Source organism: Corvus kubaryi, unplaced genomic scaffold (assembly GCF_017639235.1).
Source record: "Corvus kubaryi isolate FWS band 111438036 unplaced genomic scaffold, C.kubaryi_AGA036_p1.0 37334, whole genome shotgun sequence".
Lineage (NCBI taxonomy): Eukaryota > Metazoa > Chordata > Aves > Passeriformes > Corvidae > Corvus > Corvus kubaryi.
Window position 1 is genome coordinate 12,392,423 of NW_024581108.1, and position 19,717 is coordinate 12,412,139.

The 19,717-nt window shown below is 37.9% G+C and overlaps 1 long non-coding RNA gene across 2 annotated transcripts; it reads right to left on the reverse strand.

Moving 5' to 3' along the window:
* Window positions 1-6,637: 6,637 nt before the first annotated feature.
* LOC121665721 lies at window positions 6,638-19,389 on the reverse strand. 2 transcript variants are annotated; one of them, XR_006016466.1, is made up of 3 exons: window positions 19,304-19,389; window positions 10,118-10,207; window positions 6,638-8,690 (listed from the first exon to the last, which is right to left on the reverse strand). It is a non-coding gene; the product is annotated as an uncharacterized LOC121665721 (long non-coding RNA). The 2 variants fall into 2 exon arrangements; XR_006016467.1 differs by having other exon boundaries at window positions 6,638-10,207.
* Window positions 19,390-19,717: the final 328 nt, after the last annotated feature.

Here is a 19,717-nt window from a genome sequence, read left to right on the forward strand (position 1 = left end):
ATTTAAAGGACAATACTCCATGTCTATATGCAAGTTCACCCTTAATTCTGTTTTAGACATTCATTTTAGAAGGTCAAAGGCCAAAAACTGATTTAACACAATCTCAACTCTTTTCAGTTCTCAAACTGAAATGAAGCTTAATTTAGTTACTGACTGCCAACTGGGCACAAAGGAAAGACGAAACACCCACTTCTTTAATATTCTTCAGTAATTTAGCAACTTATGACTTGGCTATAGCTGACTTAGGATATGAATACCAAACTGCAGATACACTTTGGGCATGCTGAGAAAATGAACTCCTCAAATGCTAACATTTGCTAGATCTTGTTTTGCTATCCTTCATTTTTATCTGATGCTACTACAGATGCTGATTAAGACATTAAGCTGTAAAACTTAGTGGCTGCAGCATCTTTAATATGTTGATGTCTTCATATGAAATAAAAAACAAATATATGACCTTGGGGTGCTATCTCTTCAGCCAGAGCAAGACTGCAGCATGAAAAGCAACTTCAGAAAGCCTACAGAGCACTTCTGCTCCTTAGCTCACAGGCTAAGCAATGAAAACATCTAAAGTCTATTGTAGATTGCATTTGTCAGTGTTTGCCACTTAACAGTACTTCTTTGGATCCCAAATTATGATGCAGCTCAGACTGCAAAAATAATTAATATTCCTTTACGATATGTTGTTAAATACTGGCATCTATGGTGCTGCTTGTCATTGGTATTTTTGTCTTTGTAACCCTCAGACTGAATTACTACAAGCAGCTATTACACACATTTATGCTCAAAAGCCCAACTACAATCAGTGTACAACAGCACTGCCTGCTCTGACAGAGCCACGGAACCACCCAGTTTAGTAACATTTCACCTGCTCTCCCATAGACTTATCTGTTGTATTCTACAGCTGCTTTCAACCTAGAAATGACTAAAATTCCTTACTGCCTTGGTGACTCTCTCTTACTTTATCCATTTTCATGACTGATAATTTGGTGAGGTGATATTCTGATAGAAAAGTCCTAACATTTAACTTGGACCACATGCAGTGGGGATAAAGAGATCCCAACTGGCCATTACAAAATACATATTAACTTAAACATAACTTTTGAGCCTTGACTCCATGACTGCAGAGTGAGCAAGGTAAAGACTGTTTGCTTTCCAAGAGCTGGTGTATTTTTAAAAACAGACACTAAGTTTTGAAAAGCTTGTAACTTACACACAGGGAAACAGTAATTTTTTCTTTGGTGTTAAATGTAAGTTCACACAGAAAGCATTTTCAAAACAAAATACCATTACTATGATTCTGAGCTCATGATGTCCAGCATAAATTTCATTTTCCTTTGCAGCATCTGAACATTTTCAGGACTGAAATGAAGAAGATGAAGTTTCCCCAGCTCGCTCATTTTGAAAAAGAATTTACACAATTCACCTGACTTTATTTCAGGGTTTTTTAATTAAAAAACATAAAAGCTTGAAACATGGCCAGAAAGACCAATGGATACTCCAGGACCCCATCAGGAGGCACTTTACCCAGGAATATATGGGAAACCTGCTCTGCAATAGAAGCCAAAAGTTTGCAAAGTGCTTTCCCAGAGTCCATTTAGGTTTAAAAATAGATATGTAGTATTATGATACAGCAGTCACATGTGGTACATTTGATCTATTTTGAGCTAAAATTAATAAGCACTTTGAGAATGTGAAGTAAATTGATATACTAATTGCCATAAAATAAGGTATAGTTTTCTCTCTGTAACAGACTGCCAATTTAAATGTATAAGTGGCAAAAAATGAAGATACGCATTATTTTAAGTTACTAGAAGCGTTACTATAAGCCTATAGTAATTATAAGAAGTCACTTCACTGTACTGCTGTGTGCCTAGGTCTTCTAATGAGTTAATTGTTTAATAAATATCTGCAGTTACTTGCCAGTTTACAGATGAAAGGTGCTAAATAGTGCCAACTAACTTTAAATTAATTTAATTAGCTAATTATTTTCTCGAAAGCTACACTTTCCCTAACAGAAATTCAGAAATGGTTAAAAGCAATAGGACTGTTAAGCCTGATTGCATTGCCTCTGCCTTGTTTTTCTGGAACATCGCGAATGAGAAGTAAGGATTTAGACAATCATATGACTCCCAAGTTTAACAGCCCAGATTTTCAGCGCATCAAGCCTAAGTAGGAAGGTCAACAAATACTGCAGTTTGACCTCGGATAAGAGCCGAATAGCATCTACAAACAATTTTCATACTGTGATACCAGAGCATGACACATTTCTGTTATTCTTACAAAACACTGATGGGTGGGCTTCTAAGAAGTGTTTAGGAGTACTTCTGAGCTTAGAAAAAAGAACTCCCTAAGAGTTCCAGAGAGCAAAGGCTTCTCACCAGTACCTATTCCCTTCTTATGATCCCAAATTGTCTTTCTTAAACTTGACATATTTATGCAAATTGATGTCTTCCTAAAATTTTTAATAAATTCCTTGAACATAAAAATATGCATGCTAAAAACTATGTCACTGAAAAACCTACTGTACTACCTCTTAGTTTTTTTGTACATTCTAAAAATAATAACCAGGATTTCAAGTGACACTGGATAAAGTCAACTAAACCACTATTGTCATACTGATAATGAATATTTATGAGTAAAGACAATAACTGGCTAGTAAAGTTTACTGCCTTTTCATAGGAAGACATTTACAAATCAAACTGTATAAACAATTAATTGTCTACATACCTTAATTCAAACAGAAAACTATGTTTTTAAGACATTATTTCTGTATTTCAAATTTTTGCATTCAAAGGCATTAAAAAAGTCAGAATTAGCATTCTTTTAATAACATCTGCATGGCCCTTGTTTACATGTTCTTTGTAACAACAGATACGGTCATGTATTCGTTTTTCCCCAGACTGGTACTTCCTGCAGAACAATGTATGGAACTATCCTGGCACTCATTCAGGATTAGGCAGTGAAGGAAATGTATTGGTTGAGCTCCTTTGTGTAAGATGGAAAGATCTACAGAACTCTGGAAGCAGGATGGAGTAGCCTTCAGCAGCATCAGGACAAGTTGCTGCCACAGGCTATTGAATACCATCATTGAAGAGCAGACACTATCTGTGACAAGTTACTTAAACCATAGGTTTAAGTAGGTACTGCTGCTTTTTTATCCCCACAATGATGAAATGGTATTTGGGTGCCTATTTCACAAAGAAGAAATAAAAGCTATTAGAACAGGAAGAAAACAAGCAGGGAGCAAAATAAGGCTTTATTTTATTTTCTACCTGCTGCACTGCTAAACTTTTGGTAACAAATCAAGTAACTTTCATATAGAACTTCAGTAGAAAGTAGTTTAAAAGAATGTGTGTACTACTGTAAAAACTCCAATATGAACAAAACCACAATGGAGACCAAACTAATCTGTCCAAAACAGATCTACATGGAAAGACAGCTTGGAAAAAAGGTGTAATGAAAAAACAGAGAGGGGCTGTTGTGCGTATGCTAATTACATCTGAAAGAAGTTCAAGAGGAATCATAAGAATTATCTATAGGAATGAGGGAAATAATTTCAATTCCTTAATAAAATCCTTCCCCTCCCCATCATGAGACTGATTTTAATTTGCTCGAGCAAGGAATCCTTCAATTGTTATCAGAGCTATATAACCATAAAAGTTCATTTTAAGATGACTGTTTATTATGGACAAGAGAGGCCTGACAGAACTGGAATAGTTGCACCAGAGTTTTTTTAAAGCTTGTAAATTTACATAAGAATCACAAACTTTCTTAGCAGCAAGAGACCATCGTATATTTTGCAAAATAAAGTGGCACGCTTTATGTCTGGTGGTGTGCGATCACAAACTCTGAGAAGCTGTTTCTATAGAGAAAGCATATACTGATTTTTAACTGCCCAGGAAAGGAAAATTATGTATCACCTGAAAAGGTACATCTCGGCCTGTTGACAGAAACACTAAACCATAAAATGAAGGCAAGAAACTAGGTGATACAGCAAAAGAACCTTTGGGACAGAACATTACAGGTCTGCCAGTCAAGAAAAAACAACCATGCTCCTCACACAAATGCACGCTGCTACCTACTTGACCTGAGCAAGTTACCTGTTTCCATCATTGAACAGAAATAGGTGAAATGCTGCTCTCTGCAGATTATCTTGATTCAATCCTGGGTCTTTACAAAGAATGTATAAAATTCTACCTCTACAAAGAAATGAACGTGAGAAGTCCATAATAAGGCTTCTTTAGCCATGCTCAGTCAAAAAGTGCCTTGCTGTGTTTTTCAGAGGCCATCTTCCACTGTTTGCTCAAACTCTGTCTGGGTCTTTCTTGCTGTGTTTTTGACTCCCCTCAGAAACAACACAAACTCATCTTTCCCAAATGATATTCAAGTACACAAGTTCTCCCTCCTGAAATATTTCACCAGTGAGCTGCCTGTTTTTTTAATTTGAAAACATCAATTTGACTGGTTTGAGTTTTGTGGACTTTTTAGTTTATTTACCAAGAAAAGGAAAGTTGCATTTCCAGCCTTCATTTTCACTAGAAATTTACCCAGCCCATAATGTCACAAACATGATAGTAAGAACGGACAGCATAAGAAGTGTTTGCATAATCCTACTCTTACCAAGCGAAGTCAGATACTGAAAACCACACTGAAATAATGTAACCTTTACTTCTAAGCAAAGCAAATTTTAACTAATATCTAGTAGTTAAAAAAATTTAAATGCATAGTTTTTAGTTTGCAATAGCCATCACTGTTTACTATTTAAACCAGCACTATTATACTGTAATATGAGATAAAAATACCTTCTTGAAAAAAAAGGTGTTAAAAAACATCCCATGACACCTTGTTTCAACAAGATGTACACATCCCTTCTCTTTTTAAAATATTACCTGAACAGGTGCAGGATTTGAGGGGTAAAGTTCCTTAAGAATGACAAACTGGCTAGCCCACAGTACTTTCTATACCAGACTTTAGAAGACAAAAACCAAAACAGAAGACAGACACATGGTGTATAAACACTTCTTGGCAAGAAAGTATTTTCTTTTAGTGAGAATCCTAATAGTGTTTATCATTAAAATCATTAAATGCAAAGAATGTAAAGAAAATACAGTGAAGAAGACACATCTTTTGTTGTTACATGTACTAAAATAGAAACACTGAATTTAGACAAACTGACTTGATCCTCATAAATTAATTTGTTCCTAAGCTAGATTCTCTTCGTTAATAAATCACCAAGAAAATGTAGCTTGAATTAATGAAAATGCCATACTTGCATTGTCTAACAGAGGACCAGAATATAAGATTTCACTTTGAAAAGATTTTCAGTTTCTGAAAGTGAAAGTCTTCTTAAAAATGCTTTTGTTAAGAGGTTAAAAAATTCATGAGTTAAGAAAAAATGTTAATTGCACCATGCTAGTATGTGCCAATAGAATAACAAAAGAAAAGCAGATCCCTTACCTATTAATGACATAATTAAAAAAAAATCAACTTTCAACATAAATGTCCAAATTTTTCTATGCTTAACCAGACATCCAAATTCAAAATTTAACTACCACACCACCACCATAGACTACAAATGATTGATGGCCTATTTACAGAGAGCTTACATATATATCATTATCTTCAGATCAAAATGACTGCTGTTTGGAATAGCAGTATGACCCACACATTCTGAGATTCAAATGAAAAAATTAAAAATTCTCTAAGAGGATAAATATTTCAAATACACTTTATTTCCTTTTACATAAATGAATCAAACACATTTGCTTAAAAAGTCCCCCATGACATATTGAAAGACCTTCTCTTGAAACAGGCCTCTTTCCAACATGAAAAATCATTAAGAGGTGGTGGTAGGAAAATTTCTTCTTGCCTTTGTTCAGAGTTTTTCCTTCAGTTAAATGAACTCCATCAATACACACACTATGAATACTTAAGTATAAAGCAGTGATAAATGTTAAGCTACTGTTAGGACTACACTTTTGCCTTCTTAAATTGTAAAAATTTCAAGGACCAGATTTATATCTGCTTGTAGGTCATCTTTCAAAACTGTTCTAATTTTGCCATCCCTTCTTAAATACTATCACCAGTGAAGAAGTACTTGAACAGAATGATTAGCTGGAAGTACTCTTTAAACAGCAATGATGTCTGATTCTAAGCACAGTATTTTAGTACTTCACATTGCAGCCCTGTAAGTTCAGTTCTAAATTATCCAGTGCTGTGACAATTACTCTGTGTTTGGACAACAAAACCACCCTAGTAAGTACAGGTATCTATAAAAATGAAATACTGGTTTTATTGTGGTTGGTATTGTTTCAGAGGATACTGCAAAGTTGACACTGCAGCAGGCAAGTAATTCTGATTCAGATAACCCTCCTCCACCTACACAAAGAAATGAGAACTTCCCAAACAATAACAGATGTCAGCAGCACTTGCAGTTTAATCTTTCATGAGAGAATACACTCTGCCATGTGATGAAACACCAGAAAAAATTTAATGCTACCTTTCATTGAATAGTTCTTGATGCAATCACAAATAGAGAGATCTAGTGTTTCATCATATTCTTGGAGTGCAACAAAGGGCAATTGGGCTCTTATCAGCAGGGAAATAAGGGTCCCAAAAAGGAGTAACATCAAGAGACATGTCAACAATTCTTTCTTTATTTTTTTTTTTAAACACATAACACTAGTGTACTTCCATATTTTGGAAGGGGAAAGAAATACTCTCCATGCTACAATGCTATTGTTGATACCTGTATTATTAGGAAATACTTAATAGGGACTAATAATACTATTTCTTAATTTCCTTGCATCTTCCTTCTTCAGTATTTACTATTATTTTGACTCAGAAAATTGCCAATATTGTGGCTTACACCCATACACTGAATATATTCCATCTTTTGCAACTGAAGCATACATTTTCCCCAAATTCACTAAATGTCTCCTTTTCATTATTAAACATACATTCAACAAAAAATCAAAACTGTTTTTCATATAACTCTTGCCTTCTTAAGACTATCTGACTGTGTTCACACCATGAGAAGAATCAAAAATCTCACCGTGGTTTTAATTCTTAAAACTCTACCTATCTATTGTCTCCTTCCCAGCTTGCAGTCACTTTCTCTAAACCCCTCTCTAGTGCTGCACAAGTATCAAACAAACAATCTCAAGCTCAAGAGACTTGCTCTGCTACTCAGCTTCTCTGTAACATGTCAGAGAATCATACAATACCAGGTTGGAAGTGACCTCAAGCTCACCTGGTCCAACCTTTCTTGACAAAAGCACACCTTAGACAAGATGGCCCAGCACCCTGTCCAGCTGAACTTTAAGTGTCCTACTGTTGGGGAGTCCACCACCTCCCTGGGGAGATTATTCCAGTGGCTGGTAGCTCTCCTGGTGAAAAATTTGTGTCCAAGTCCAAAGGGGCTGCATGCGAAAGGATTGCACTTTCATGCTTTCCATACTGAACACCTACTGCTCTGTTTTCTCAGCCACTGTGTCTTGGGCTAGTTCTCTTAACAGCAGGACTGCCAGCAGAACAAGTAAGTTTGTATGTATTAGTGGAAATGAATGAGTCAATTTAGTTGGTGGAGAAAATTATAGTGTTGTGAATAGAACTGTGGAAAACCAGCCAACTACTATTTTCTGTTTGGAATTATTTTCACACAAAGAAAGGCAGAACTATCACAAGTTATTTTTGAAAGAAGGGACAGTAAGGCTATGAACTTTATTTTTATTTTAAATGAAAAATACATCCTGCAGAAAATCTTTATCATTAAGCGGAAAATTCAGTTCAACTGCAGAAAAGATAAATGCAAGAGATGCCTGAACTTTTCTTGCCAAAGATCATACTAAATTTTCAATGCTTACATCTCTAGCTTTATCATACCATTTAAGCTAACTCTGGTATTGGATTCTTTTGCATCTCTCATTGTGCTGATGCACAGCTCTGCATGTCTCTTCTCCCTCCTGTTACTCCCTACTCACATGCTGTATCTAAAAGGAGTATGTATGTATTAGTCATCTTCCAGTTTTATTTGTCCTAACAAATACTTGAGAACATTCTGGAGCAATTAAAGATATGAAGAGGAAGGCTGGTGATCTTTTTGATAACTTTGTCAAAATAAATTGTGGTCTGACAACCATGAGGATAATCACATTTAACAGAACTAAAATGATACAAACACTATTTTAGTCTCAGTTGTAAGCAAAAAATGGGACAACTCTTGCTGATAGTACTTGAGAATGGCATAGTGATGCATGTCATTACAAAGTCAGTCAGTAGCATCTCTGGATGAAGATAAGGCTCCAAAGAGCCCCTCAAACTAAAAACCTTCTCATGTTAACGTATCCAAAAGGTGAGATCAACACCATGCAACAGTAGCATTTTCTTCTTCCCTTCAGTGAAATATGTGTTTCTTCAGTGCAAAAGCCACTTGCAATACCATTTCACCCTTGTTTTGCAGCCCTCCTTTGTATCAGCCCAACAAAAGGTGGGGCACTGTTTTAAGATAGGTCCATGAAATAAAGGGTAAAAACAGCAGAGCCCGGTGGGAGCAAGGGTCTTAACCATTGTGGTGAGACATCAGAGCAGTCCTTGAACAGCTGTATCAGCACAGGAAGGGCAGTGAATTGTAGCTATGAGCAGAGCAGCAGGGGTGGTAAGGGCAGGCATTTTTCAAGTCAGCTTTACTGCAAAGAAAATTGGTCACGTAAGTACTCCATAAGCAGCAAGTTGAAGAACGTTTCGTAATTATAGCCTCAAAACTCAAGCTGGAGACAGTACAACCATGTTTTGGGTTTTTTCAAAAATATCATACCAGCAAAAATCAGGTTCTACTCTGAAAACTCTTGCCCAATAGACACTATAAAATTGCTTCTAAAAGAGGTCCTGAGAAAACCACTCTTAAGAAACAGCAATGAGTAATGGGGCCTATAACTGGTTTGAAAATTCAACCAAATCATCATACAACACTGTCTTATAGTTGAAAAGCACAACAGTTATTTGGCCAAATTATATTCTATATTTCTCCAGTCAATTACTTAGCAAACATTTTTCTTTAATAAATGGCATAGCTCCAAGTATCTGCTTAAAAACAGAAAACACAAAACCCAAAAACCACCACCACCACAAAATCCCAACTCTTCTGAAATGAAGAATTTCATAATACCCTTTTAGCTCCTGAAAGTAGCAAGCCTCTAAAGAGACACTATCCATAAAAAAACCAGACCAAAACAAGAATCCCAAAACCCCCACAAGAACTGGCTGAAACTATACAATGTGTCAAGTACACCTGGCACCTGTGGCAGAACAAAACCACGGAATGCAGCAGCTTTGGGCGTCTGGCATGAAGGTAGTCAGTATCCTCTCTGCCACCTCTGTAGCAAGAGCTGAACTCAACTATAAGACTGAGGCAAAAGTAACACCAGTAGAAGATTGTTGTCACGTGAAATACATGTCTTCCCCATGCAATATTTCAGTAGGCTTCATGGCATCCTGTTCATCTTCACACCTCATCTTGGAAAATTCCATTATGCCCTCATACTTCACTTTTTCACCATTTGCCCTGCCTAGACAGCAGAGGATGGGATCTCCTACGATCAGGAGAAGCACAATGGCAGGTGGATCAACTTGTACTTTGGGCTAAATCCAGAGCCCAGCCAGGAAAAATACATTAAAGACATGAGCACATCCATAATGCTCTGCCAGGGATTCTGAGAGTTAGTTCCCTCTGGGATAAGGTGGAACACATGTATGCCATGGCCCAAGCGGGATTAATGACAACCTCTACTTCAGCTTCTTCAAAACATCCTTTTAAGATGCTCTTAGTTCACTTTTACACTTATACATTTCCCCTCTAGGGCTCCACATGATGCAGGATCTCTTCATCAGAGACTCTACTGTTCTGACCAAGCTGCAAGCAGGTAGAAGAAGCTTTTCAGGATGTCCTGACATGTGGTATTTTCTTTGACCTCCTCAGGCAGAGCATCTCTGGCCAGCATTTATCAGCTCCCTTTTCTGGGATGGGAGTATGTGGGCAAGACCCAAACCATACTCTGCTTAGAGCTCCCTTTGGCTCCCTGTTTTTACATGTCTCAACCCACATTCCTTTTTTTACTTCATGTTGCCTGTTTTTCTCCATCCTCATTTTCTGTAGTTTCTCATTCTCAAGGAGGGCTCTCATGTTTTATTAGGAATAAATTGATATCTGTTCCGAAGAAAAAAGCCAACAGAAACAATGACTCAAAGCAGTTACTGAAAAAAAGCAAGAAAAAAACAAGTGCAGGACATTCCTCACTCCCCACGCCACAGTTTTACAGATCATGCCCTCTAGCTATTCTAGATAAGAGATGTCACTTACATAGCAATTACATAATAATTCTTCACATGGACATCATTCCATCCTTGCCAACCTTCTCCTGAGTGTTCACATGAGGTGCAAGGTGTTTGATGCTCATCACCAACACATGGTAGTAAGTATTGCTTAACAATGAGAATTGTTAATTGAAATTGAAAAACCCCAAACTCTGAACACATTCATTTAAAGTTCAAGAATGTCCTACCTTGGAGTTCAATATTAAAAACCTAAGCTAATATGCAAATGAAATAAATTCTGCATTTGAATATTAAATGAACAGTTGGATGATGAAGTAGGTAGTATCAAAAGAGCAACTGTTTTGGCAGAAAGCATGTCATAACAATAGAGCAAATTTAGATAGAAACAGAACTTTCTTCAGTATTAGTGCAATCTGTGTGAAAAACTGAGGCTAATGATGTTTAGTGTCAGTTTTGCATCTGATCATTCACCCTCAAGAAATCCAAAGGAAAAAAAACCTGCTAATTTGCAAAAGGACCAGGAAACACCCTATGAACCACTACAAAGCACTACACTCCCTCAAGCTCCCAGGCAATTCCACATCCCATGAAGTCGCTGTACACATAAACAAATTTCAAAACTTGCTTGCTTTGCAATTTGATATTCATATAGGCCATTGAATTAAGCTAAAAGATCTAGCACCTCATTTCTCTCTGTTCACATAAACATGTACCACTACAAATGTAGATTTTTCAGCCAATGGAGAGAATCCAGCTTCAATACAGGATGCACTGTTGCAGTCTACTGCTTTAGAATGCTTAACCCATAGTTCCCAAAGCACCAGTGCTGATATTTGCAGGGTGTGCTTCTCACTACACAAGTTTTCACAAAAAGCAAACATACAATTTTGGCATTGAATTTTTCAAAACTGCCCAATATAAAATCAAGTCAATGAAAATGAAAGTCAATGAAAACATACCTCCTTTCATTGTACCTGCTAGAGGGAAATACCGTGATCTTTCCAATGGGCTTGGCATGATTTAAGCTATGTAATGCTTTTCCTCTCACTCTCTTACCACCTACCCTGTTTTTCAATGAGAAATCCTGACCAAAACTCCATCCTCCCCATTAATCCATGGATCAGTTAGTAAAATGCTTGAATACAGGGAAATTGTATTAAAAACTTTATCTTAATGACAGACTTTGGTGCAGTTAAATCACATTTTCACCCTGCGCAAAGTAAGGCTAGATTATCATATGCTTAACAATCAGAATATACATACACAATAAAACTGTTACTGCTACTTGCTACAAGACAAAGAATTTCAAACAGCCTAATGTTACAGTAATCAAAACTAACCTTAATTACTGTAACAATGCAACTGCTGAAGCAGCAGAGTACATACACCCTTAATTATGTCTGTTTGTGAGAGGGAAAAGCAAACTGATCCTAGGCACAGGCAAAGTAACAGTCTTTTCTTTCAAGTTTCCATCTTCTTGCCAAAAATGCACTTTCCTTTGTTTTAATTTCTTGAGCCACATGGCAGCTGTGGATGTCTTTGGGTTTGCAGACAAGTGCTAGCAGCAAGTGCAGTATGTTAATGAGTACATACTTCCGGGAAGCAGCTTAACCAGAATGAAATAGAAGAAACAAAAAGTTCCTGACATCCTCTGTTTAAATATTACAGTATTTTAGCAAAAGGATACAAGTTAACAAGAGGTAGAGGAATAACAAACTAACAACTACATTTACAAATCACCAAACAGTTTAGATATTCATTCACCTAGCAACATTTTAAAGGAGGATTTCCTATGTCTCTAGTTTTAACATCACAGGTAAGATAGACTAACACAAAAGTAGCAAGGTATCACAGAACTACTGTGTCTCTCTAGAGAAAAGGGTCAGTGCAAGTAGAACCGTGCCTCTCTGCCCTTCCTAAGGGGAGAACTGGGCTCAAAATGCTCATGAGGCTTTCTCTGGTGGAGATCAGCTGTATTATAGAAAAGATTTTTGCTTTCTCAGAATCTGGACACTCATATAGCTCTTACATGCAGAGCATATTAATATGCCTCCCTGATTTACTGAAAAGTATTTATAAAACGTTCAAAATTATTGCTCAGAACTACAGATAGATGACATCCCAATGTAGAGAAACTGGTTGCTTATTCTAAAGTCACAAAATTTGTGGCTTTAAAAACCCACACAAAACAAACACCAAGGTGTTTCCACACCTTTGCTGCATAGCACAGTGTTAAGAAGTTAGCCTAACCCTTACTATATGTATAATAAGGAATATGTACCAGAACTCATTCTATCAGAAGCCAGCAAACACCTTTTCTTTCTGGGCAGGGAAAAGCAGAGAGCATTTTAATGGCAGAAATGAAAACTTTGTTACATTTCTTAGTTTGAATATCAAATTAAAAAAAAAAAAAAAGCAAACCCAAACAAAAAAGACCATATAAATACAAAATGAAAAACTTAAAAAGAAAAAAAACACCCCTCTTCTAAAATACTATTATCTTAAAGACCCATATGGCAAGTGTAGGGATGAAAACAAAGAATGTTTTTGCTCTATTTTTCTCTATCTTCATATATAGCTCTAGATGTCTAACTGCTAGGTGCTAACGTCTCCCACCAAAAACTTGAAGTCTTGAATTAATTCATTATATGAACAAATGCAGATAAAGTGGTAGTTTAGAGTAGTAATTTTTTCAATTACTAAGCAGGGTAAGGTCTTAAAGAGTTCAATGCTAAAAAAATAGACTCCTTTTTCTTGCCACCTGACGATTTCATTGCCAATGGTGCTTTCAGTGCTTCCTTCGAATCTGTCTCTTGCCATCTGACACCTCAGTGAATTGATTTGGTGTGCAAAAATAATTATGGATAACCCAAAGAGATAAAACCCACACTGTTTTCTGCCTATGCAAAAGACCTTAACAGTGGATTGGAGAAACACTTTAATTGTGACCCATGAAGGCTCTAGGAATAAAACCTGATTTCTCAACAGTGCAAGTCACCAGATGGGCTCAGCTGTTTTGTGAAACCTTACTCTTAGCAGACGCGATTCTGCTGAGATGCGGAAGAAACAGCAAGGGAGATGGTAAAGAGAGGCTCAAAGAAGCCCTGAAGAGACTCTTGTTTACTGCTGCTGATCCCAACACCACAGGCAGGGCAGCGTCTCCCTTTAGCTTCGTGCATAGCATACCCTCTAAACTGCTGTATTCCAGTTCTCTTGCTTCACAAACCAAGACACACTTTCATTTCCTGTCTGTCAATATTCACCTTATTTTCCAAAACAGAACACGTGGGTTTCAGAGAAAAAATTATGTTACATTTGTACAAACAAAATGGGGTCCTAGCTTACGACTAGCCCTCCTGAACACCAGGATAACGAAGAAATAAAACACGTGTGATCCTTTCCCAACCATTGCAGCAGAAGGGAAAAAAAATAAAAGGAAACAAAGTGATTTTATCTTCTAGTTTTGCAAGTCTAAGACAACATATTTCTCACTTCACTTACCTCCTCAGAGCTCCACTGCTACTTTGTTCTCTTTCCCATTTCCCAGGAAGCATTTCTACCTCACAGCGGAGAAACTGCTTATGGAAGGAAAATACTTGCAGTACAGCCTGAAACCACAGCTCTCCTTTTGGCAACAGCAGTAGGTCAGGCAGCTCCTATTTAGTGCCTGCTATTCACTCTCTTCTCTGTGCCATATCCCACCTGCACTGGTACAACTGCTTGTGTGGCTGCAGTGAACTGGATCAGGAAGCCAAATCCAGGTTAACTAAAGTCCCTTCTGCTTTCCCTTTTCTGTAGGGTTATTTTTAACCTAGATCAATCTCAAATTCAGTTCACCTTGTTGTCTCATAAATAGTTGCTCCAGCACACTTGAGGGCACACAGACAGGAAAACAAGTGGCAGGAGACAGAAAAGCAGAACTGCAACTGAAAGAAACGCTTATGAAATAGTACCTTGCACCTGAAATGAAGACAAAGCTTGAGAGCAGCACTGCAGGGCAGACTTTTTACCAAGTTCTAGCCCTAAATTTCACAAGTTTATAAGGAAAATCCCCACTGACTCAAGGTTCCTAACACTGAGAACTTTGCAAGCTTTAAATGCTAGAAGCACTGATTAAATAAAACAATACAAAACAAACCTGTCTACTCAGATCTGATCTGGAACTCACCTGCTGTATAGCAGAAACAATACTCTTTATTAAATCAACCACTGTAGTTTAGAAAAAAAAAGCATCTGGACAAACAAGTCCTTTATGATGTCTAGTAAGGATGCAGACAAAATACAAAATCTGAAAGCCGTCCAAAAGCCTTTCCAAAGGAGCTCTGTCCAAAGGAGGGATCTGTGGGCTCCGGAAGAACTTTCATTACCTGGAGAAGACTCCCTGCCAGACTGGTATGGAGTGGAGCAGAGCCCTTCACTCCACACCGTAACCTGCACTGCTGCATCCTTACATGCTGCTCCCTGTACCAATGAGAGGCTTCATTTCTGCAGCACAGCAAAGCCTTAATTAGGCTAAGGAATAAAGTGACTTGAAAGAATATGAGAAATCCCAGCATTATTCAAGATATTACTTTTGATTCTGTCAGTTCTATGACTGTGGATATAAGGGTAAATGAACAAACACTAAACAAACCCAGCAACAAGGGAATGCCAAGCAATTTAAAATACTCTGTCTTTAAAGTAGTCTGAGCCTGTAATAAAGGCCTAACCACAACGGCTAAATACAAACCAATTTACCACTTGGAGGCCCTTCTGACCTTTTGTTATGCTACCAAGTGGCTATCTTTAATGAGTGATAACCTCTCTCTTTGCTAGTCCAAGCTGTGAATAAGCATTTTGTTTTTAATTAAAGCAGAATTTTCAGATGGTGCCTCTCTTCACATGGTGAATACTGGTAGTCTTACATTGGTGATTACAGCAGAGGAATTTTCAGATATTTCTTCAGCGAGTAATTACAACTATTTCTTATTTTCTTATTGCTGAAACCTACCTGATTAATAGATGATACAACCCCAACACAGTGGGAAAGAAGCTTTACATACATTGTTTAAAGATGTTACTCTTGCAGACCATTCCAGCACCACTCCAATATACATTGTTAATTACTCTTTATACAATACATATTTAAGATGATGCTCTAATCCAAGAACAAGGCTCCAAAAGCTACCCATTTCAAAATTGGAGAGTTAAATACAATGAACAAAAGAAAAGACACTCTCTGTTGAATAAAACTACACTCTGATCAAAACCACTCAAACAAGAGTCTCTGGAAAAGTGACAGGGAATTAGCTACCTTGGGATAGCAATGGATACAGAGCTTTTCACCTCTACTTCACCAATTTTAATCTAACCAAGGTCAGCAGTGATAGAGCCTTGCCTCATCTAGTCTTTACAAGAAATATACTTGTGGTGTCTTTTGGTCTTCAACAAGAAAATACAACAGAATGACCCAGCACTGAATGCACATGAAAAATAAGAAGAAAACCCCTCAGTTCTTAAGAAATATACCCAGAGGAGGCTAAAATCTACTGGAAAAAGAAAAAGTAGAAGGCTGCATCCTCCTGTCAAGCACACTTCAAAGGAGCACTACTTAAAGAATAATTATAGGAGTCAAAAAGCAAAGAATTGACTATAATGGGAACTCTATCATACTGAAGATACTGTAGGGAATGCTTTGAGGAGAAGGAGGAGTGAATGAACATAAAACTCACATGCAGAATACACATCACACATGCTGTACTTGGCTATTTAAAGACCACAGAAGCCGAAGTTAGTAAAATCATGCTGGATTAATAAAGCCGGAGATCTGGCTACCAGGTAAGAAGACACATGTACAGAATTATACTTTGAATATCATGTATTGTTTCCCTTTAAAATACATTTTAAGAGCAATTTGCTACCACATACTGCCACAGAAAAAGCAGCAAAGACCATATGAATCCCAGCAAATAAAACTCAGAAGCCAAGCCCATGTCATCAAGATCTACTGGAAGAAGAGAAAGCTTACAAATCTTCCAGTCCCTAAAGAGTGTATGCTAATCACCTGGTCTCTAATCCAGTTTGGTGGTTACAAAGAAACAGACAACATCACAACTAAGTACTCTTGACACTGTTGGGGGGAAAAGGGGAATGGACAATGGGAGCAACAACCCAACAAAAACCATAAAGAAAACACCAAGTGGGATTACTCTTCATTTATAGCCAAACTTCTTGCTGTCATGTATGACATTCCTTTGCATATCTATGGCAAATAATTCAGAGCCATACATCATAATTACTTTAAAAATCTGTATTATCGTGTTATCTGAAGTAAAACACAAAACTTTCTACAAACTACATACTTTCGTAGGGCTGACATTCATTCTAGTTTAGAAAGTAGTTCTAGTAAAGTTAAAACATCCTGTTTCACATAAAATCAATAATGATTTTGAAAGTAACAGATTCACTTGCTGAAGAAGTTATGTGACCTTTTTTAAACCTCAGATGTGTTGTAGTTATGTTTCATGATACTTTCACAAATTATTCCAAGATAATGAATAATAATAAAGCTAAAATTTTCCTACATTAATTGCAACAAGTTAAGGAACATTCCCTGTGGCCTTTAAAAAAAAAAATGTAACTTACTACACGTTGATATTTTTAACTTCTAGGTTGCAAAAGTTCTCAACTACTGCAAATTGAGCAGCTGAAAAAAAATCAACAAATAATGAAGAGAATAATTAAATGAATATTAGGATGAGAAATCAAATAGAGTAACTTTTATGGCAACTGATAATTGTGCCTCTCCAGATTTCAAATGAAAGATACTTATATTACTATTCTAAAAGGCCCTCAGAATTTGTAGGTTGCTGTGCCCTGTGGAAAATCATGAAGGCATTTAAAACAGATAAAGTTTAAAATGGGTACAGAACCCTTAAGCTTCTTGTAACTAAAGGACAACTTCTAATTTTAGTCCTCCAAATCAAAATCCAATGCATATTAGGAGAAGCTGGAACAGAAGGCCATAGAAATAAACCCCTAACAGACTACACCGAAACTTTCCATCTTGTGTATACACACACAGGTATCTTGCCCTCCCTGCTACACAAGCCCGATTCACTCTTTTGGTGACCAAACTTAAGAAACCACCAGTATTCAGATTCCATTCACCTGCAGCTTCAGCCCAGAAATACTCCAAAACATTTGCTCTCATCTACTACTGGTGTTCACATACACGTGGTTTTATTCCACTTCATAGCCTAAGTGCAGTAACAAGTACTAAAGATACTTGAATATACATGGAAAGCTACAATAAATGAGAAGGATATAAGGACCATAATTAAGTGAACAGCATTTACCGTGCTGACCATCGACAGTGAAAGAGGTCTCAAATTACATTTCATGAACTAGTAAGTATAGTTATCAGGGGAAGCTGCGTTACCCTTCATTGTTCTTTCAGGGACCTTAGCATGTCCTTGATCCACACAATTCCATAAGCTCCATGCATGGATCAAGGGCATAACATCACCTTTAGAATTCAAACCTGGATACTCTTCTGTTACCCCTTCAAACAACTTCATTTTCAGTGTCCTGTAGTCTGGAATACATGCTACTAAAGACACTTAACATGCAAAACTAGAAAACTGGTTCAACAACGCAAATAAATAATTCAGAAATATTATAGCTCCAACACATTTTATATTTCTTTAGTTTTTGGTTGCCAGGTATCATATGAATAGATTAAAATCAACATTCATGGACAGTAAACCAAACTTTGTTTCTAATAATTTATTAGTTATATAGTATTCATATATTATCAACCTTCCATGGTAAGTGAATCCTGGTCTTTCCCAGCAGTATGTCAATGATGACCAATTTCTTCTCCTAGTTACAGGAGTTGCATCATTACAGAGCTTTTTGCTGCTAAATATACTGAGTAATTAGACATCTGAGCTTGATGGCTCTAGCAGCACTTCATTTTTAAACACTAAAAAAGGGAGAGAGAGGTTCTGAAAGAAACTCCTTCTGCAACTTAAAAATGACTGTATTTTATAATACGAGAATGCATTACTACTGTGTGTTGTAGTGTTATTTAATTGCACAAACTAATAGCAGTACAGTTACCATGAAGTACAAAATGCAGTGTTTTGTCATCTGAAGAACTTCAAACAATCCACCCTCTCCCCACACTAATCTTTACAGTGATAAATACTAAAATACCAGGCTACAATACTTCCCATCAAAATTAATGCACTCAATTAAAAAATAAAACCACTAAACAATAATGGTCAAATACTCAATGTATTTGGATTGTGAGGTCTATAACAATAGTGAGCTAAGACACAAAAATTGAAAGGTGAAAGCAATCACCAGAACTAGGTAGATCAAGCAGAGCCCCTGGTCCCACAGCTGGAAATACCCACTGCAGATCCCTGGGAAACCAGAGGAATGCTGTGTGGGCAGGACCCGGCCTATGCAAATCGAGTTACCCAGTTCTACCCCAGACCTCAATAGTAAATACACAAAAAGTACACAAACTGAAAAAAAACCCCAACCAACAAAAAAGCCAAACCCACAAAATTCCCTAACTTCGACGTTTAAAGTTCTTTTCCATTTTAATGCCCTAGGATTTTCCAGTAACAAAGGGTATTGTTGTCACAACACTGAGCTTGCACAACTGCCTGCTCACTACGTCTTGTCTTTACTCTTATCCATCACAAACATACCCAAAGTTTTTTACTAGAAGCGAAGTACGGAAGTCAACATACAAAAAAAAAAGTCTAGGGTTTTTTTCCCAACAGCTCAATCGCCTCTATATTGTTTAAAGTTACGATGAAATACTTACAGCGGAAAAAAAAAACCAACAAAACAACAAAAACAAAGCAAACAAACGAACAGAAACACCAGCAGAAAGCTCCCTGCCATGACGAGTTCAGATCAATGCTTTTGTCTTCCATTTTACCCAGGGCTCAGGAGAGCAACGCTGTACCGAGGGCTCTCCCAGCGCGCTCTCGAGCGATGTAAACACGTCGCGGGGCTGTGGCTGAGCCGCGGGGCGCGGGCAAGGCCGCGGGGTCACCGGGGCTGCACGATCCGGGCGGGCACAGGAGTTTCTGACCTACATTCCCCGCAGCGGGATGAAAACCCTCCCGCCGCAGACGGAGCGCGGCGGGCGGGCGGCCTCCCCCGCCGGCAGGGTGTGTTCGGGGGTGGGGAAAGCGAGCGGGCCGGGGCGAGGATGGAGGCTGGCGGAGGCGCCGACACCTGCCCGCCGACACCGCGGCCCCGCCGGGGGCTCCTCCTCCGCCGGGGACGGACACCTGCTGCGGGACAGCCGCACGCGCGGCCCAGCGGCGGCCTCGGCCCGGCGGCCGCAGGCGGGTTTGTCCCGCTGGTTTCCCCA